Consider the following 21363-nt stretch of genomic DNA (forward strand, 5'->3'; position numbering starts at 1 on the left):
ATTGTAATGTAAAACGGCTCGAGGGGCTGAATGGGCCTCCTCCTGTTCCTGTGTAACAGGCTCGAGGGGCTGAATGGGCCTCCTCCTGTTCCTGTGTAACGGGCTCGAGGGGCTGAATGGGCCTCCTCCTGTTCCTGTGTAACAGGCTCGAGGGGCTGAATGGGCCTCCTCCTGTTCCTGTGTAACAGGCTCGAGGGGCTGAATGGGCCTCCTCCTTGTCATGTGTGTATGCTTGGGTTTATTAGCCACCAGGTGGTGCCACTGTCGGAGGTCATTGGGCTGTGTGCACGTGTGTGTGGCCCAGCTATGAAAGGCCAGCCATCTTGTAATGTAATCACTTTGGGCCCGAATAAAGTCAATCCAGGTTTGTACCTGTTTGGAGTTTGGAGTATTCAGTCTATTGAGTTATTGAATACACAACACTCCTGTTCCTGTGTGACAGGCTCGAGGGGCTGAATAGGCATTCTCCTGTTCCTGTATAACAGGCTCGAGGGGCTGAATGGGGCTCCTGTTCCTGTGTGACAGGCTCGAGGGGCCGAATAGGCATTCTCCTGTTCCTGTGTGACAGGCTCGAGGGGCTGAATAGGCCTCCTCCTGTTCCTGTGTGACAGGCTCGAGGGACTGAATGGGCCTCCTCCTGTTCCTGTGTAACAGGCTCGAGGGGCTGAATGGGCCTCCTCCTGTTCCTGTGTAACAGGCTCGAGGGGCTGAATGGGCCTCCTCCTGTTCCTGTGTAACAGGCTCGAGGGGCTGAATGGGCTCCTTCTGTTCCTGTGTGACGGGCTTGTATGACTAAAGGTGGACAAGTCCCCTGGACCTGATGGCCTGCATGCTAGGATCTTAAAAGAAGTGGGTGCAGAGATAGTGGATGCATTGGTTGTAATCCACCAAAATTCCCTGGATTCTGGAGAGGTCCCAGCAGATTGGAAAACCGCAAATATAACGCCCCTATTGAAGAAAGGAGGGAGACAGAATGCAGGAAACTTTCTGTCATTGGGAAAATGCTGGAGTCCATTATTAAGGAAGCAGCAGCAGGACATTTAGAAAATCATAATCTTAAGCAGAGTCAGCATGGTTTTATGAGGCAGTTTAGAGAAGGTTCACTAGATTGATTCCTGAGATGAAGGGGTTGTCATATGATAAAAAGGTTGAGCAGGTTGGGCCTATACTCATTGGAGTTCAGAAGAATGAGAGGTGATCTTATTGGGTCATTGAATATATTAAGGTGGAGATAGACAGATCTTTGAGCGATAAGGGAATAAAGGGTTATGGGGAGCGGGCAGGGAGTGGAGCTGGGGCATGATCAGAATAACCATGATGTTATTGAATGGCAGAGCAGGCTCGAGGGGCTAAATGACCGACTCCTGCTCCTATTTCTGATGTTCTTATGAAACATTTAAGATTCTGAGGGGGGTGAACCGGGTAGATGCAGGGTGGATGTTTCCCCTTGAGGGGGAAATCGAGAACTAGGGGCAAAGTTTCAGTATGATGGGGTCGCCCATTTAAAAGGGAGACGAGGAAGAATTTCTTCTCTCAGTGGGTCGTGATTTCTTTGGCATTCTCTGCCCCAGAGAGCTGTGGAGGTTGGGTCATTGAATATATTTAAGGTGGGGATCGACAAATTTTTGAAGGATAGGGTTATGGGGAGCGGGGAGGGAAGTGGAGCTGAGGCCAAGATCAGATCAGCCATGAACGTATTGAATAGCGGAGAAGGCTCGAGGGGCCAAATGGCCAACTCCTGCTCCTGTTTCTTATGCTTATATTCTATGGACTTGACCGGCTGAATGGGCCTTCTCCAGTTCCTGTGTAACAGGCTCGAGGAGCTGAATGGGCCTCCTCCTGTTCCTATGTAACAAGCTCAAGGGGCTGAATGGGCCTCCTCCTGTTCCTATGTAACAAGCTCAAGGGGCTGAATGGGCCTCCTCCTGTTCCTCTGTAACAGGCTCGAGGGGCTGAATGGGCTCCTTCTGTTCCTGTGTAACAGGCTCGAGGGGCTGAATGGGCCTCCTCCTGTACCTCTGTAACAGGCTCGAGGGACTGAATGGGCCTCCTCCAGTTCCTGTGTAATAGGCTCGAGGGAATCAATGTGCCTCCTCATATTCCTGTGTAATAGGCTCGAGGGGCTGAATAGACCTCCTCCTGTTCCTGTGTTACAGGCTCGAGGGGCTGCATGGGCCTCCTCCTGTTCCTGTGTAACAGGCTCGAGGGGCTGAATGGGCCTCCTCCTGTTCCTGTGTAACAGGCTCGAGGGGCTGAATGGGCCTCCTCCTGTTCTTGTGTAACAGGCTCGAGGGGTGAATGGGCCTCCTCCTGTTTCTGTGTAACAGGCTCGAGGGGCTGAATGGGCCCCCTCCTGTTCCTCTGTAACAGGCTCGAGGGGCTGAATGGGCCTCCTCCTGTTCCTGTGTAACAGGCTCGAGGGGCTGAATGGGCCTCCTCCTGTTCCTGTGTAACAGGCTCGAGGGGCTGAATGGGCCTCCTCCTTGTCATGTGTGTATGCTTGGGTTTATTAGCCACCAGGTGGTGCCACTGTCGGAGGTCATTGGGCTGTGTGCACGTGTGTGTGGCCCAGCTATGAAAGGCCAGCCATCTTGTAATGTAATCACTTTGGGCCCGAATAAAGTCAATCCAGGTTTGTACCTGTTTGGAGTTTGGAGTATTCAGTCTATTGAGTTATTGAATACACAACACTCCTGTTGCTGTGTAACAGGCTCGAGGGGCTGAATAGGCCTCCTCCTGTTCCTGTGTGACAGGCTCGAGGGGCTGAATAGGCCTCCTCCTGTTCCTGTGTGACAGGCTCGAGGGGCCGAATAGGCATTCTCCTGTTCCTGTGTAACAGGCTCGAGGGGCTGAATGGGCCTCCTCCTGTTCCTGTGTAACAGGCTCGAGGGGCTGAATAGGCCTTCTCCTGTTGCTGTGTAACAGGCTCGATGGGCTCAATGGGCCTCCTAGTCCTGTGTAACAGCCATGTGGTGCTGAATGGGCCTCCTCCTTGTTGTGTTCCTGACACAGATGAGACTGCACACAGGGAGGTTAAAGTAACAGTGACCTCAGTCTTAATAAAGACACTCCAGACTGAGGAACAGGCCTTCGGGGCCGGCTTATATACAGTGCTCCCATGGGATGCTGGGATCCCTTGGGACTTCAGGAGATGCATTCCCTGGTGGCGGAACATGGGAGTGCATGCTTTACAAATACACATCACTCCCCCCACAAAGTCAAAGTGAAAACTATTTACAAGGTGAGGTGTTCGGGAGCCTTTCTTTCCCTGGTGGACCGCCTCGGTACAAATGTTTGTTCTGGTGTGTTGGCTGTGCCCTCGCTGGGCTGGCGTGTTGTTGGCCCTGCAGGGCTGCTGGGTGAGCCTGGCCTTGCTGGGCTGTTGGGCGTGATGGGTTCGATTTCCTGGTCCAGGGTGGTGTCGTTGATCCTTTGGGTGTGTGTTGTGGGCTCGAAAAAGGTGGTGTCTGCTGTGGGTTGTTCAGGGCAGTCTGTGAACCACAGCCTCGTTTGGTCCAGGTGCTTTCTGCAAATTTGTCCATTGTCGAGTTTGACTACAAACACAATATTCCCTTCTTTAGCTATCACCGTGCCCGCGATCCACTTGGGACCATGTCTATAGTTTAGCACATACACAGGGTCATTCAGATCAATTTCCCGTGACACAGTGGCGCGACCAGCGTTTACATTTTGTTGCTGCCGCCTGCTCCCTACCTGATCATGCAGGTTGGGGTGAACCAGCGAGAGTCTGGTTTTAAGTGTCCTTTTCATGAGTAGCTCAGCCGGGGGCACCCCTGTGAGCGAGTGGGGTCTCGTGCGGTAGCTGAGCAGTACTCGGGACAGGCGGGTTTGGAGTGATCCTTCTGTGACTCGTTTGAGGCTCTGTTTGATTGTTTGTACTGCCTGCTCTGCCTGTCCATTGGAGGCTGCTTTAAACGGGGCCGAGGTGACATGTTTGATCCCATTGCGGGTCATGAATTCTTTAAATTCGGCACTGGTGAAACATAGTCCGTTGTCACTGACCAGTTTGTCAGGCAGGCCGTGGGTGGCAAACATGGCCCTCAGGCTTTCAGTGGTGGCGGTGGCAGTGCTTCCTGACATTATTTCACATTCAATCCATTTTGAAAAAGCATCCACCACCACCAGGAACATTTTACTGAGAAACGGGCCCGCATAGTCGATATGGATTCTTGACCATGGTCTGGAGGGCCAGGACCACAAACTTAGTGGTACCTCTTTGGGCCCATTACTCAACTGAGCACACACACTGTATTGCCGTAGACAGGACTCGAAGTCAGAGTCGATACTGGGCCACCACACGTGGGATCTGGCTATCGCTTTCATCATTACGATACCCGGGTGTGTGTTGTGGAGATCTGAGATGAACGTCTCCCTGCCCTTTTTGGGTAGCACTACGCGGTTACCCAACAACAGGCAGTGTGCCTGAATGCACAGCTCGTCCTTTCGCCGCTGGAACGGCTTGATTAGCTCTTGCATTTCAACGGGGATGCTGGCCCAGCTCCCATGCAGTACAGTTTTTTACTCGGTTCAGCAGAGGATCTTGGCTGGTCCAAGTCCTAACCTGGCGGGCCGTGACAGGTGATTTCTCATTTTCAAACGCTTCCATGACCATCAACAAGTCTGCGGGCTGTGCCACCATCAACAAGTTTGCAGGCTGCGCCATTTCCACCCCCGTGGTGGGCAATGATAGCCGACTGAGAGCATCCGCACAGTTCTTGGTGCCTGGCCTGTGGCGGATGGTATAGTTATAAGCTGATAGCACGAGTGCCCACCTTTGTATTCGGGCTGAGGCATTAGTATTTATCCCCTTGTTTTCAGCGAACAGGGATATGAGGGGCTTGTAATCGGTTTCCAGCTCAAATTTGAGGCCAAACAGATACTGATGCATTTTCTTTACCCCGAACACACACGCTAATGCCTCTTTCTCAATCATGCTGTAGGCCCTCTCGGCCTTAGACAAGCTCCTGGAGGCATAGGCGATAGGTTGCAACTTCCCCGCAACGTTAGCTTGTTGTAATACACACCCGACTCCGTACGACGACGCATCACATGCGAGCACAAGTCTTTTACACGGGTTATACAATACAAGCTGCTTGTTGGAGCATAAAATGTTTCTGGCTTTCTCAAAAGCAATTACTTTGTTATTTTCCCTCATACCCAGTTCTCACCTTTATGCAATAACCCATGTGGCGGCTCTAAGAGGGTGCTTAACCCCAGTAGGAAGTTACCAAAATAGTTGAGGAGTCCCAGGAACGACCGCAGCTCCGTGACGTTCTGTGGCCTGGCCATGTTCCTCATAGCCTCTGTCTTGATGTCTGTGGGCCGAATGCCGTCTGCCGCGATCTTTCTCCCCAAAATCTCCACTTCTGTTGCCATGAAGACGCATTTCAACCTCTTCAGCCGCAGCCCTATGCGATCCAGTCGCTGGAGGACCTACTCCAGGTTTTCTAGGTGCTCGACGGTGTCCCGACTCGTGACCAATAAGTCATCCTGAAAAATCACCATGCATGGAACCGACTTGAGTAGGCTCTCCATGTTTCTCTGGAAGATCGCTGCAGCTGACCGAATTCCAAATGGGCATCTGTTATAGATGAACAGTCCCTTGTGTGTGTTGATGCAGGTGAGGCCATTCGAAGACTCCTCCAGCTCCTGCGTCATGTAGACCGAAGTCAGGTCAAGCTTGGTGAACGTCTTGCCTCCTGCCAGCGTCGCAAATAGGTCGTCTGCCTTAGGTAGTGGGTATTGGTCCTGTAGCAAGAAACGATTAATAGTTACTTTATAATCGCCGCAAATCCTGACCGTGCCTTCAATTTTGAGTACTGGAAGAATCGGGCTGGCCCACTCGCTGAATTCCACTGGGGAGATGATGCCCTCGCATTTCAGCCTGCCCAGCTCGATTTCCACTCTCTTCCTCATCATGTGAGGTACCGCTCGCGCCTTGTGGTGAAAGGGTCGTGCCTCTGGGACCAAGTGGATCCGCACCTTCGCCCCAGAAAAGTTCCCAATGCCAGGCTCAAAAAGGAAGGAAATTTGTTAAGAACCTGAGTACATGAGGCCTCATCGACATGTGATAGCGCTCGGATGTCATCCCAGTTCCAGCAGATTTTGCCCAGCCAGCTTCTTCCATGCAGTGTGGGGCCATCGCCCTGGACAATCCAGAGTGGCAGTTCGTGCACCATGCCCTCGTAGGTGACCTTGACCAGGACAGTGATAAGCTCTTTGGTGTACGTTCTCAGTTTCGTGTGGATGGGACTCAGGGCTGGTCTGAGTGCCTTGTTGCACCACAGTCTCTCAAACATCTTTTTACTCATGATGGATTGGCTAGCGCCAGTGTCCAGTTCCATGGCTACGGGGGAAAGCCATTCAATTTTACATTTAGCATTATAGGTGGACATTTCGTCGAAAATGTGTGCACCCCGTGTACTTCAGCATCTGCCTCCTCTTTCTGAGGCTTGAAATTGCTTTGATTCACCATGGACCGATCTTCCATTGCCACGTGGTGGTTAGCAGGTTTTGCAGAGCTCGTTGGAGGTGCGTCATTGTTCCACAGCTCTTGAAAACATATCCTTTGAAGCGGCATGAATAGGCTGAATGGAAGCCTCCACAACGCCAACAAGGTGTGAATTGCCTTGCATTCATCCCTTGTTGTTGAATCTGAGTCATCTGGGTCAGCTGAGGCCTGCTAGCAGTTGCAGACTTGTGGTTTCTGCCCTGTACATTTCTGCTCGCAAACACAGTTCCAGTTAATTTATAAACATTGCTATCACTTGTGTGCTGAGAGATTTGTTTGGTGTTATCACTGGTGTTTATAAACGCCTGTGCTATCGCAATGGCCTTACTGAGGGTCGGTGTCTCTACAGTCAAAAGTTTACGTAGGATGGTCTGGTGGCCAATGCCCAGTACAAAACAGAACGCTGGCACGTGTAGAACCGATACCTTGACATCAGCAAGCTCTCCCTCGGGTTAAAATGCTCCTGAACCAGTGTACACAGCTCCTTATAAGACTTAACAATGGGTTTCACCGGAGCCAGAAGATTCTTCATGAGGCTGTAGGTCGGTGCCCCGCAGACGGTGAGGAGGATGCTCTCCTTTTTGCAGCGCTTCCTTCTCTGCCCAGCTCGTTGGCTCCAAAGTACTGGTCCAGCTGTTCGACATAGGCTTCCCTGTCCTCACCCTCTGAGAACTTCTCCAGGATGCCCACAGTTTGCTTTATCTTTGCGTTGGATTTGGATACTCGTCGCCAGTTGTTGTGTTCCTGTCACAGATGAGACTGCACACAGGGAGGTTAAAGTAACAGTGACCTCAGTCTTTATTAAGACACTCCAGAGTGAGGAACAGGCCTTAGGGGGCCGGCTTATATACAGTGCTCCGAAGGGATGCTGGGATCCCTTGGGACTTCAGGGGATGCACTCCCTGGTGGTGGAACATGGGAGTGCATGCTTTACAGATACACAACACTCCTGTTCCTGTGTAACAGGTTCAAGGAGCTGATTGGGCCTCCTCCTGTTCCTGTGTAATAGGCTCAAGGTGCTGAATGGACCTCCTCCCTGTTCCTGTGTAACAGGCTCGAGGGGCTGAATGGGCCTCCTCGTACCTGTCGGAGGGGCAGTACTGAGGGCATACCGCACTGTCGGAGGGGCAGTACTGAGGGAGTACCGCACTGTCGGAGGGGCAGTACTGAGGGAATGCTGCACTGTTGGAGGGGCAGTACTGAGGGAGTACCGCACTGTCAGAGGGGCAGTACTGAGGGAGTACTGCACTGTCGGAGGGGCAGTACTGAGGGAGTACTGCACTGTCGGAGGGGCAGTACTGAGGGAATGCTGCACTGTTGGAGGGGCAGTACTGAGGGAGTACCGCACTGTCGGAGGGGCAGTACTGAGGGAGTACTGCACTGTCGGAGGGGCAGTACTGAGGGAGTACTGCACTGTCGGAGGGGCAGTACTGAGGGAATGCTGCACTGTTGGAGGGGCAGTACTGAGGGAGTACCGCACTGTCGGAGGGGCAGTACTGAGGGAATGCTGCACTGTCGGAGGGGCAGTACTGAGGGAATGCTGCACTGTCGGAGGGGCAGTACTGAGGGAGTACCGCACTGTCGGAGGGGCAGTACTGAGAGAATGCTGCGCTGTTGAAGGGGAAGTACTGAGGGAGCGCTGACCCTCTTGAAAAAACAGCCTGGTTACGAAATCCGCTTATTTACTGAGCAATGGCCACCCACTTTTTATTTCAACATGAAGGAGATTTTCAATCATTAAATTTTATGGAAGGCTCCGCACATCACAGCCAATGAAGTAATTCTTTGAAGTGTGATCACTGTTGAAATTTAGGAAATGCGATAGCCTATTTGTGCAGTGTTCCCTCAGGACTGCCCTTCCGACAGTTCAGTGCTCCCTCAGTACCGCCCCTCCGACACTGCGGCGCTCCCTCAGTACAAGGAGTACAAAAAGCAGGGAGGTCCTTCTGCAACTGTTTCGGGTATTGGTGAGGCCACATCTGGAGTACTGCGTGCAGTTTTGGTCACCTTACTTAAGGAAGGATATACTTTGGATGGGGTACAGAGACGATTCACTCGGCTGATTCCGGAGATGAGGGGGTTACCTTATGATGATAGATTGAGTAGACTGGGTCTTTACTCGTTGGAGTTCAGAAGGATGAGGGGTGATCTTATAGAAACATTTAAAATAATGAAAGGGATAGACAAGATAGAGGCAGAGAGGTTGTTTCCACTGGTCGGGGAGACTAGAACTAGGAGGTAAAATACTGGGGAGCCAATTTAAAACCGAGTTGAGAAGGAATTTCTTCTCCCAGAGGGTTGTGAATCTGTGGAATTCTCTGCCCAAGGAAGCAGTTGAGGCTAGCTCATTGAATGTATTCAAGTCACAGATTGATAGATTTTTAACGAATAAGGGAATTAAGGGTTACAGGGAGAGGGCGGGTAAGTGGAGCTGAGTCCACGGCCAGATCAGCCATGATCTTGTTGAATGGTGGAGCAGGCTCGAGGGGCTAGATGGCTTACTCCTGTTCCTAATTCTTAGCTTCTTATGTTCTTATGAGACAGGATCTGACACCATCAGCTCCCCAATCATGTCATGTCAGAGTCAGTAAACGGTTTGGTCTGTATAGGAGAGGAAGGAAATATCTGAAGGCAGAAATCTCCGACTTCAAACCAGCAGGTCAGACAAGCCGAGTCTCTCGGCCACTCTTTGTCTTGTACTTCCACCAGGAGCCCAGCAGACACAGGTAATTCTACAGATCACCATCTACTTTAAGGATTTCCACGGGATTCGATAGGGTACCAGGTTGATTCCTGGGATGAGAGGGTTGCCCTATGAGGAGAGATTGAGTAGAATGAGACTCTAGTCTGGAGAGTTTAGAAGTATGAGCGGTGATCACATTGAAACATGCAAAATTCTGAGGGGGATTGATGGGGTAGATGCTGAGAGGCTGTTTCCCCCTGGCTGGAGGGACTAGAACCAGGGGACATACTCTCAGGATAAGGGGTCAGCCATTTAGGACTGAGATGAGGAGGAATTTCTTCACCCAGAGGATGGTGAATCTTTGGTGCGGCACTATCGGAGAGGCAGTACTGAGGGAGTGCCGCACTGTCGGAGGGGCAGTACTGAGGGAGTGCCGCACTGTCGGAGGGGCAGTACTGAGGGAGTGCCGCACTGTTGGAGGGGCAGTACTGAGGGAGAGCCGCACTGTCGGAGGGGCAGTACTGAGGGAGTGCCGCAATGTCGGAGGGGCAGTACTGAGGGAGTGCCGCACTGTCGGAGGGGCAGTACTGAGGGAGCACCGCACTGTCGGAGGGGCAGTACTGAGGGAGCGCAGCACTGTCGGAGGGGCAGTACTGAGGGAGTGCCGCACTGTCGGAAGGACAGTACTGAGGGAGCACCGCACTGTCGGAGGGGCGGTACTGAGGGAGTGCCGCATTGTCGGAGGGACAGTACTGAGGGAGCACCGCACTGTCGGAGGGGCGGTACTGCGGGAGCGCCGCACTGTCGGAGGGGCAGTACTGAGGGAGTGCCACACTGTCGGAGGGGTAGTACTGAGGGAGCGCCGCACTGTCGGAGGGACAGTACTGAGGGAGCGCCGCACTGTCGGAGAGGCATTACTGAGGGAGCACTGCACAAACTTGTCTCGGCCTTGTACAAACAGCAACATGGCAGATATTGATCGATCAGATTGGAGGCTGCAGTTTAGCAGCACTGTATCTTTATCTGATACAACTGGCATGATGTCAACTCTCGCTCCAATCCCACACTGACTCCATCCTTCATAGAATCGTTGAACCATAGAAATATATTGCACAGAATGAGGCCATTCGGCCCATCGTGTCTGCGCTGTCCGACCGAGAGCTTTCAAGCCTAATCCCACTTTCCACTCTGGGTCCGTAGCCCTGTAGGTTCCGGCACTTCAAGTACACATCCAAGTACTTTTTAATGTGATGAGGCTTTCTGCCTCTACCACCCTTTCAGGCAGTGAGATCCAGACCCCCACCACCCTTGTAGGTGGTTTTTGCTCTGCCCAATTACGCGGATCTTTGGTGGCTGTTGGTGTATTGGGCCTCTCTGTCCCTTCTAGGGCACGGTCCAGCAGCTGATGGCTCGCTGACCACTAAACTGGCAGTTTCGAAGCACTCTTGCACCCCTATTTGGTTCTAACCTCAGAATTTTGGTGGATTATGAGCTTCCACAAGGGAAAACAAAACACTCAGAGACAAGTGGTCCTTGGAACGAAAAAAAAACGGGTAAGTCCAATTTATTAACCACGGTAAGTTTCCAACAAGGTCTAATTTCATCCAAACACATACCTGACACACACTTATAAACGATGAAAATCTATGCGAAGAAACGGACACAACAAAAACCTTACACAATTTTATCTTTACAAGACATTTCCAACAACACCCCCACCTCCCTTTTTACCTGACTGACCCAGGCTGACAGTTGGGAAAAGAAACCCCAGGATAATATTTACCATCCCTTTTGACAGTTATTTTCTTTTTTAGCCTTAGGATAGTTGATTTACGGGGTAGCTGGAGTGAATGTTGCCTCTCCCAGTTACATCGGTCTCCGGTTCTTCAGCTGATTGGCCTCGGAGCGTTGTTCGATGTGCAGCTCGGCTTCTTGAGATGATGTTGGGCCTCTCGGTAGTTGGGTTGTATATTCTGCACACAAGTCGAGTCCAGGGCCCGTAACAGTCCGTCTCCGTTCTCTCTCGGTTTCTGTCTGTCTGTGACTGCTACTGCTCCTCGACTCCTTCTCCTACTGCTCCAGCTGCTTCTCCCTCTCTCGGTGGTTCCATAGGTCCTATATTTGTATCCAATTTAGTTCTGGCCTTTTCGCGCCCAAATTCAGTTGGTGGTCCATTATGTAAGTTTGGGCGGGGAGATAGCTTTAAATATTTAATCAGAAGATGTCATAGGACAGGGGTATTGTTTCAGTGCACATTGGTGCCTCAAAGTCTGCTGGTCCACTGTAACAGTCCTGGGAGTCAATTGGTTTGGGCCTCCCCTTTGATGGGACATCATCGCAGTGATCTCAGGACTATTGTCCACTGTCCATATTAATTAGGTAGATGATGGTCCAGATTCATAATTTGATTAGGGGTGAGTCATATTTTCGAACTGGGCCGGGTAGTCCTCATTGGTTGAGGGTTTCGCCGCTTCAGGCCTGACTCGACCCCTGATTGGCCTGCCAGAATGCACTTTTCCTCCATTGTGAGCCAGACTCCACAATGTCTGTAACCGCCCACACGTTTCCCAGCCTGCCTGGTCTGAGGATTTTACTTGGTCAAAAATGTTCATTTAAAATGTATAGGACGATCCCACCTTAGATTTCTTGTCCCTTGGGCGTTCCAATAAAATGCGGCCATGGATTTTCGAACCTTACACCCTCTGGGTGAAAATAGTTCTCCTCATCTCCCCTCTCATCCTTCTACCATTGTCAGCCATGGCTCAGCGGGTAGCACTCTCTAGGGACCACTCCAGGGACTTGAACACAAAAACCTAAACTGACATTCCAGTGATGAAGGATGTCTCATCCAAAAGATGGCACGTCCAACAGTGCGGCACTCCCTCAGTACTGCCCCTCCGACAGTGCGGCGCTCCCTCAGTACTGCCCCTCCGACAGTGCGGCGCTCCCTCAGTACTGCCCCTCCGACAGTGCGGCGCTCCCTCAGTACTGCCCCTCCGACAGTGCGGCACTCCCTCAGTACTGCCCCTCCGACAGTGCGGCACTCCCTCAGTACTGCCCCTCCGACAGTGCGGCGCTCCCTCAGTACTGCCCCTCCGACAGTGCGGCACTCCCTCAGTACTGCCCCTCCGACAGTGCGGCACTCCCTCAGTACTGCCCCTCCGACAGTGCGGCACTCCCTCAGTACCGCCCCTCCGACAGTGAGGCGCTCCCTCAGTACTGCCCCTCCGACAGTGCGGCACTCCCTCAGTACTGCCCCTCCGACAGTGCGGCACTCCCTCAGTACTGCCCCTCCGACAGTGCGGCACTCCCTCAGTACTGCCCCTCTGACAGTGCGGCACTCCCTCAGTACTGCCCCTCCGACAGTGCGGCGCTCCCTCAGTACTGCCCCTCCGACAGTGAGGCGCTCCCTCAGTACTGCCCCTCCGACAGTCCGGCGCTCCCTCAGTACTGCCCCTCCGACAGTGAGGCGCTCCCTCAGTACTGCCCCTCCGACAGTGCGGCGCTCCCTCAGTACTGCCCCTCCGACAGCGCGGCGCTCCCTCAGTACTGCCCCTCCGACAGCGCAGCACTCCCTCAGTACTGCCCCTCCAACAGTGCGGCGCTCCCTCAGTACTGCCCCTCCGACAGCGCAGCACTCCCTCAGTACTGCCCCTCCGACAGTGAGGCGCTCCCTCAGTACTGCCCCTCCGACAGTGCAGCGCTCCCTCGGTACTGTCCCTCCGACAGTGCGGCGCTCCCTCAGTACCGCCCCTCCGACAGTGAGGCGCTCCCTCAGAACTGCCCCTCCGTCAGTGCGGCGCTCACTCAGTACTGTCCCTCCGACAGTGCAGCGCTCCCTCAGTACTGTCCCTCCGACAGTGCGGTGCTCCCTCAGTACTGCCCCTCCGACAGTGCGGCGCTCCCTCAGTACTTCCCCTCCGACAGTGTGGTGCTCCCTCGGTACTAACTCTCCGACAGTGCGGCGCTCCCTCATTACTTCCCCTCCGACAGTGCGGCACTCTCTCAGTACTGCCCCTCCGACAGTGTGGCGCTCTCTCAGTACTGCCCCTCTGACAGTGCGGTGCTCCCTCGGTACTAACTCTCCGACAGTGTGGCGCTCCCTCAGTACTGCCCCTCTGACAGTGTGGCGCTCCCTCAGTACTGCCCCTCTGACAGTGAGGCGCTCCCTCAGTACTGCCCCTCCGACAGTGCAGCGGGTGGTGAATCTGGGTGCCTCTACCACAGAGGGCTGTGGAAACTCAGTTATTGAGTAACTTCAAGGCAATGTCCAATAGATTTTGGACTCTAGAGGAATCGAGGGATATGGGGATTGGGAGGAAACGTGCAGTTGAGGTAGAAGATCAGGCATGAGTCGACTTGAGGGGCCGAATGTTCTTGTCTTACGTTCTTTTGTTATTCGTAGAAAAGATGTTTCCACTTGTGGGGCGAGACCAGGACTAGGGGCCATCGATACCAAATAGGCACCTAATAAATCCAATGGTAAATTCAGAAGATACTTCTTTACCCAGAGAGTGGTGAGAATAAGGAAGGATGGAGCCAGTTGACATCATGCCAAATGTATCAGATACTGAGGGAGTACAGCACTGTCGGAGGGGCTTTACTGAAGGAGTGCCGCACTGTCGGAGGGGCGGTACTGAGGGAGTGCTGCACTGTCGGAGGGGCGGTACTGAGGGAGCACCACAATTTCGGAGGGGCGGTACTGAGGGAGCGCCGCACTGTCGGAGGGGTAGTACTGAGGGAGCGCCGCACTGTCGGAGGGGCGGTACTGAGGGAGTGCCTCACTGTTGGAGGGGCGGTACTGAGGGAGTGCTGCACTGTCGGAGGGACAGTACTGAGGGAGCGCCGCACTGTCGGAGGGGTAGTACTGAGGGAGCGCCGCACTGTCGGAGGGGCAGTACTGAGGGAGCGCCGCACTGTTGGAGGGGCGGTACTGAGGGAGCGCCGCACTGTCGGAGGGGAGCGCCGCACTGTCAGAGGGGCAGGGCAGAGGGAGTGCCGCACTGTCGGAGGGGCGGTACTGAGGGTGCACCGCACTGTCACAGTTGCTGTCTTTCAGATGAGACATTAAACCCGAGCCCCGTCTGTCCTCTCAGGTGGAATGTAAAAGATCCCACAGCCATTATTTCTAAGAAGAGCAGAGGGGAGTTATCCAATATTTATCCCTCAGACAACATCAACAAAAAAAACTGATTTGCTCATTTACCACGTTGCTGTTTGTCGGAGCTGGCTGTGCGGTGTGACATCCTCCTCTCTCGCCACAAGTGAAGTAATTCTACAATGTACAGAAGCATTGCAAGACCTGTTGTTTCCACTCAGAAAAGAGGAAGTTTATATCATTGCTGGTCATTGGGCCAGTTGGAGCTTAAGGTCGATCTACAAAGTATTTACAGCCCAGAAACAGGCCATTGGGCCCCACCGCTCCGTGCCGGGGTTTATGCCCCACCGCTCCGTGCCGGGGTTTATGTTCCACACCAGGCTCCTCCCTCTCCTCTCCATCTCACCCCATCACCATCTCCTATTCCTTTCTCCCTCATGTGTTTATCCAGTTTACCCTTAAATGTATCTCTGCTATTCGCCTCAACCCTTCCCTGTGGGAGCGAGCTCCACATTCTCACCCCTCTCTGGTAAAGAAGTTTCTCCTGAATTCCCCATTTGATTTATTAGTGACTGTCGTATATTGATGGCCCCTAGCTCTGGTCTCCTCCACAAGTGGAAACATCCTCTCTACCCGATCGGATCGTTTCATAAACTTGAAGGCCTCTATGTGCGCAGTTCTGGTCTCCATTGACCTTGGTCACACCGCAGCCTTCTCTTTGCTCGAGTAAAAAGCCCCAACCTTTCCTGATAGTTATAATTTCTCAGTTCTGGTTTCATCCTTGTAAACCTTTTTTTTAAGCACCCTCTCTAGTGCCTCTATATAATTTTTAAAACACAGAGACCAGAACTGTGCACAGTGCTGCAAGTGTGGTCTAACCCAGGTATATGGAAACTAGAACTGTGCACAGTGCTCCAAGTGTGGTCTAACCCAGGTATATGGAGACTAGAACTGTGCACAGTGCTCCACGTGTGGTCTAACCCAGGTATATGGAGACTAGAAGTGTGCAGTGCTCCAAGTGTGGTCTAACCAAGGTATATGGAGACCAGAAGTGTGCAGTGCTCCACGTGTGGTCTAACCAAGGTATATGGAGACCAGAACTGTGCACAGTGCTGCAAGCGTGGTCTAACTCAGGTATATGGAGACCAGAACTGTGCACAGTGCTCCAAGTGTGGTCTAACTGAGGTTGGCTGCAAATTTAACATAAACTCTGCTTTTGAATTCTACCCCTCTAGAACTGAATCCAAATGTTTGGTTTGTTTTTTTGTGGCCTTATTAACCTGCGTTGCTACTTTTAGTGATTTGTGAATATGTAATGCCCTGATCCCTCAGTTCCTCTACTCCATTTAGACTCTTATAATCCAAACATTATGTGGCCTCATTATCACATACTTATCGATATTGACCTTCATTTGCCAATTACACGCCCATTTTGCAAGTTTATCAATGTCTTCTTGTATGTTGTCGCCTTCTTCCCTTGTGTTAGCTACATGTCATGTATGTACTTTTGGGGTCACTAGCCACTAGATGGTGTCACTGTTGGAGGCCATTGGACTGCACGCACGTGTGTGCAGCTCAAGTATAAAAGGCCAGCCATTTTGTATATTAACAGAGCCAAGATTCTACCTGTTGGAGTTAAACAGTGCTCAGTCTAACAGTTATTGCACACACAACACTTGGTGACGAGGCAACAAGAACCTTTGCATGCAAAAATGAGCACAATTGGATTGTTGGAGCGATTTGTGGAAGGAGAAGATTGGGCCGACTTTGTGAACCGGTTGAGCCAGTTCTTTGTGGCCAACAAAAGGGAGGAGGTCGATAACGCAGATCGGCGCTGGGCAGTGTTCCTCACAGTTTGCGGTCCAAAAATTTATGGTCCGATAAAGAATCTACTCCTGCCTGTGAGTCCAATAGAGAAGACATTTGAAGAATTGTGTACACTGGTACAGGACCACCTTAAGCCAGACGAAGGCATCATCATCTCGAGATACAGATTTTGTACTCACGTTCGCTCAGAGGGCCAGAATGCGGCGGAATTCGTTGCCGACCTGAGACGTCTAGCAGGACCATGTAAGTTCGGGGCGGTGTTGGCAGACATGCTGCAGGACTTCTTTGTAATCGGCATCAACCACGAGGTGATCCTGCGTAAACTACTGGTGGTGCAGACGTTGGACTTGAACAGGGCCATCACGATCGCTCAGTCATGCATGATGATGGATAGAAGTCCAAAGCAGATATCAGTGAAAATTCGAAACTCGGCAAGTACTGTAAATATGATTGATTCAGCATTCGGCAGAGCGGCACATGGCAGGGCCTACCCGAATGCGTACGCAAAACCTGTGGCTGCCCAAAGTCCGTCAGCGGGAATGCATCCGATTTCTCCGTGTTGGCATTGTGGGGGATATCACTGGCAGCAGCAGTGCTGATTTAAGCAATATAGTTGCAAAGGCTGTCTGAGAGTGGGGCATCTCCGGCGCAAGTGTCCGCAGATGAGCAAGCGTGCTGCGACACACCACATGGAGGATGATGGTCAGACTAGCACGGATCCGGATACGCAATCCGAGATACCAGAGGAGGAAGTGTATGGACTGTACTCGTTCCTAACTAAGAGCAAATGGATAATGATCAACGTGAAATTTACTGGGGTGCCAGTATCGATGGAACTGGACACTGGAGCGATTCAATCGATAATGAGCCAGAGGGCATTCGACAAGCTGTGGGATACTAAGGCTGTGAGGCCCAGGCTGAGTACAGTCAATGCCAAGTTGTGCACATACACCAAAGAATTCATAACGATGATTGGCAGTGCCACAATTAAAGTGTTGTATGACGGTGCGGTTCACGAGTTACCGCAATGGAGTGTCCCAGGCAATGGCCCAACGCTGTTCGGCAGGAACTGGCTTGAAAAAATCAGATGCAAGGCATTGTCGTCGAAGTAAGATACATGTGCCCAAGTACTGAGCAAGTTCCCCTCGCTGTTCGAACCAGGCATCGGTAACTTCACGGGAGCCAAGCTGCAGATCCACGTGGACTCGGATACAAGACCTGTCCATCATGAAGCTCGGGCAGTTCCGTGTATGATAAGGGAGAAGGTCGAAATCGAACTGGACAGACTCCAGCGTGAAGGGATCATATCACCGGTCGAATTTAATGAATGGGCCAGCCCCATTGTTCCTGTGCTGAAAAGTGATGGCACAGTCAGAATCTGTGGAGACTACAAGGCTACGATCAACAGGGTTTCGAAACAGGATCAGTACCCGTTACCGACACATGATGACTTGTTTGCAATGCTAGCCGGGAGAAGTCGTTCACCAAATGGACTTGACGTCGGCCTACATGACACAGGAGCTGGTCGAGACGTCGAAGAGACTTGTGTGTACTAACTCGAATAAAGGACTGTTAATTTATCACAAGTGCCCTTTTGGAATTCGCTCGGCTGCAGCAATATTTCAGAGGAACATGGAGAGTCTACTGAAGTCCGTTCCCAGAACCATCGTGTTCCAAGATGATCACAGGTCGTGACTCCGAGGAACATCTGAACAACCTGGAAGAGGTTTTACATTGCCTGGACAAAGTGGGACTCAGACTGAAACGCTCGAGGTGCGTCTTCATGGCGCCAGAGGTCAAATTCCTGTGGAGGAAAATTACTCCTGATGGCATCAGGCCCACGGACGTGAAAAACAAGGCCATCAAGAATGCACCCAAGCCACAGAATGTGACGGAGCTGCGTTCATTCCTGGGTCTACTCAACTACTTCGGTAACTTCTTACCTAAATTGAGCACCATATTGGAACCACTGCACATGCTGCTAAGAAAAGGTGACAACTGGGTGTGGGGTGCATCTCAAGACAGAGCTTTTGAGAAAGCCACTAATCTGCTTTGCTCTAACAAGATGCTGGTACATTATGACCCATGTAAACGTTTAGTATTGGCCTGTAATGATTCGTCATATGGAATCGGTTGCATGCTCCAACAAGCTAATGAGTCGGGTAAACTTCAACCAGTCGCGTATGCGTCAAAAAGTTTGTCGAAAGCGAAAAGAACCTGCAGCATGGTAGATAAAGAAGCACTAGCCCGTGTGTCTGGGGCTAAAAAGATGCATCAGTACCTGTTCGGTCTTCGGTTTGAACTGGAGACAGATCTCAAGCCACTCATTTCACTGTTCTCTGAAAACAAGGGTATCAATACCAGTGCTTCATCCCGCATCCAGAGGTGGGCGCTGACATTATCCACTTATGGTTATGTCATTTGTCATAGACCTGGCACCGAGAATTGCGCCAAAACTTTAAGCCGTCTGCCACTGCCCACACCGGAGGTTGTGGACGCTTTTGAGAGTGAAGGAACCCCTGTCACGGCTCAACAAGTTAAGACCTGAACCAGCCAGGACCCGATTTTATTGGTGGTGAAGAGTTGCATCCTCAAAGGTGATTGGTCTGCCATACCCAAGCAAATGTGAGAGGAGACCAAACCTTACATTCATCACAAAGACGAACTATCTATTCAGTCGGATTGTATACTGTGGGGCAATCGTCTTGTATGCCCAAGAAAGGGAGAGAGAAATTTGTACGTGAGCTACATAGCACACATCCCGGCATTGTAATGATGAAAGCCATTGCCAGGTCTCATGTATGGTGGCCGGGAATTGACTCTGAGCTGGAATTATGTGTGCATCAGTGCAACACTTGCATGCAGCTCAGCAAAGCACCAGCGGAGTCGCCGCTGAGTCTGTGGTCATCGCCGTCTTGACCATGATTCAGGATCCACATAGACTTTGCCGGTCACTGCCTGTGGAAAATGTTGTTAGTTGTGGTGGATGCATATTCAAAGTGGATAGAGTGTATAATCATGTCATCCGGCACATCCACAGCTACCATTGAGAATCTCAGTTCATGTTCGCGACACATGGTCAGCCTGACATTGTTGTTAGCGACAAAGGGTCATGCTTCACCAGTCAGGAGTTTCAATAGTTCATGAAACTCAATGGCATCAAACATGTAAGGTCAGCATCCAATGGACAAGCCGAACGTGCTGTCCAAATCATACAGCAGAGTATAAAGCAAGTAACCCAAGGGTCACTGCACACCCGCCTGCCATGCATACTGCTTAGTTACAGGACAAGACCGCACACACGGGGTCTCGCCTGCCGAACAATGATGACGAGAGGTGTTAAGACCAAGTTATCTCTTGTACACCCTGACTTGAATAATCATTATGAATATAGAAGACAAAGTCAGCAAGGGTATCACGATTGTGCAGCTGTGTCACGCGATATTTCTGTAAATGATCCTGTATATGTTCTGAATTATGGTCAGGGTCCCAAGTGGATCGCTGGCACTGTCATGGCCAAGGAGGGCAACAGAGTATTTATTGTCAAGTTCAAAAATGGGCAAACACGCAGGAAACATATGGATCACACAAAACTGCGGCGCACAGATGAACCGGAACAGTCGGAGGAAGAGACAATCGACAACCAAACAACCTACCCCCAGTCATCAGAGGACTCAGTGGTCATCAGTGAAACGGGACTTTCAATCACTGACATGTTCAATGAAAATGGATTTTCAATCCCTGACATGGCCATTGCCATTCCCACCAGGTCAGCCACCCAGCCACCAGTCACAACAGACTCTGAACACTCACCCAAGGCTGGAGTTGAACTGAGACGGTCAACCCAGGAGCGTAAAACACCGGACTGTCTCAATTTGTAAAAGACTGTGTTAATATCTCAGAGGGGGCTATTGTCATGTATGTACTTTTGGGATCACTAGCCACCAGATGGCGTCACTGTTGGAGGCCATTGGGGTGCACACACGTGTGTGCAGCCCAAGTATCAAAGGCCAGACATTTTGTACATGAGTCACATTGGGCCTTAATAAAGCAGAGCCAAGGTTATACCTCTTGGAGTTAAAAAGTACTCAGTCTAACAGTTATTGTATATGCAACACTACAAAGGCCAATTTGATGTTATCCATCCCTGAGTCCAAATCCTTTGTGTAAATGGTGAACAGCAGTGGTCTCAACACTTTCCACCTTCCGCCAGTCTCAGTAACATACCCTTAACCCCTACTCTCTGTTTACTGTTTTGCAGCCAGCTTGTGATCCATTCTGCGACTTGTCCCCTGTCAACCATGAATCAGTGGGCAGCACTCTCGCCTCCGAGTCAGAAGGTCGTGGGTTTGAGTAACATTGCAGAGACTTGAGCACACAGATATGGGCTGGTGCAAAAGGGCAGTACTGAGCGAGTGCCGCACTGTCGGAGGGGCAACATTGAGGGAGCGCCGCAGTGTCGGAGGGGCAGTACTGAGGGAGCGCCACACTGTCAGAGGGGCAGTACTGAGGGAGCGCCACACTGTCAGAGGGGCAGTACTGAGGAAGCGCCGCACTGTCGGAGGGGCAGTACTGAGCGAGTGCCGCACTGTCGGAGGGGCAGTACTGAGGGAGTACTGCGCTTACGGAAGTGCCGTCTTTCAGATGAGACATCAAACCCGAGGTCCCGTCTGCCCTCTCAGGCGGAATGTAAAAAATCCCAAGGCCATTATTTCGAAGAAGAGCAGAGGGGAGTTCTCCAATATTTATCCCTCAAACAACATCAACACAAAAAAAATGATCTGCTCATTTACCACGTTGCTTTTTGTCGGAGCTGGCTGTGCGGTGTGACATCCTCCTCTTTCGCCACAAGTGAAGTAATTCTACAAAGTACAGAAGCATTGCAAGACCTGTTGTTTCCACTCAGAAAAGAGGAAGTTTATATCATTGCTGATCATTGGGTCAGTTATATCTTTAATACTCTTATGATTGACTCCACGATGTCTCTTGTACTCGAGCTGTTGTGACCTTCGTCCCATTTATTGTAACTCCAGAGTGAGACAGAAGTATGGTGGGCAGCTTTTTATACTGGGCCCTGCAGACCTATACAGGTAACCCTCAGGTTTCCCACCGCAGTGCCCTCTGGTGGCACAGCTTATATGACCATACAGTTAGGATACATGAGCGACATACATGACATCACTTACCCCAAGTCTTTAATGCAAATTGACTCGTACATTGACG

The 21363-nt window shown here is 51.4% G+C and overlaps 1 protein-coding gene across 1 annotated transcript in view; it reads left to right on the plus strand.

Annotated features, from left to right (window-relative positions):
- Positions 1–9165: 9165 nt before the first annotated feature.
- The window catches only part of LOC139240408 (chemerin-like receptor 1), a 311315-nt gene continuing 299117 nt past the window's right edge, over positions 9166–21363 (plus strand). Inside the window, exon 1 of the mRNA XM_070868913.1 lies at positions 9166–9258. The gene's annotated coding sequence lies outside the window, so the exon portion shown is untranslated. The remainder of the gene's footprint in view (positions 9259–21363) is intronic.

This window comes from Pristiophorus japonicus, chromosome 31 (genome assembly GCF_044704955.1).
Source record: "Pristiophorus japonicus isolate sPriJap1 chromosome 31, sPriJap1.hap1, whole genome shotgun sequence".
Lineage (NCBI taxonomy): Eukaryota > Metazoa > Chordata > Chondrichthyes > Pristiophoridae > Pristiophorus > Pristiophorus japonicus.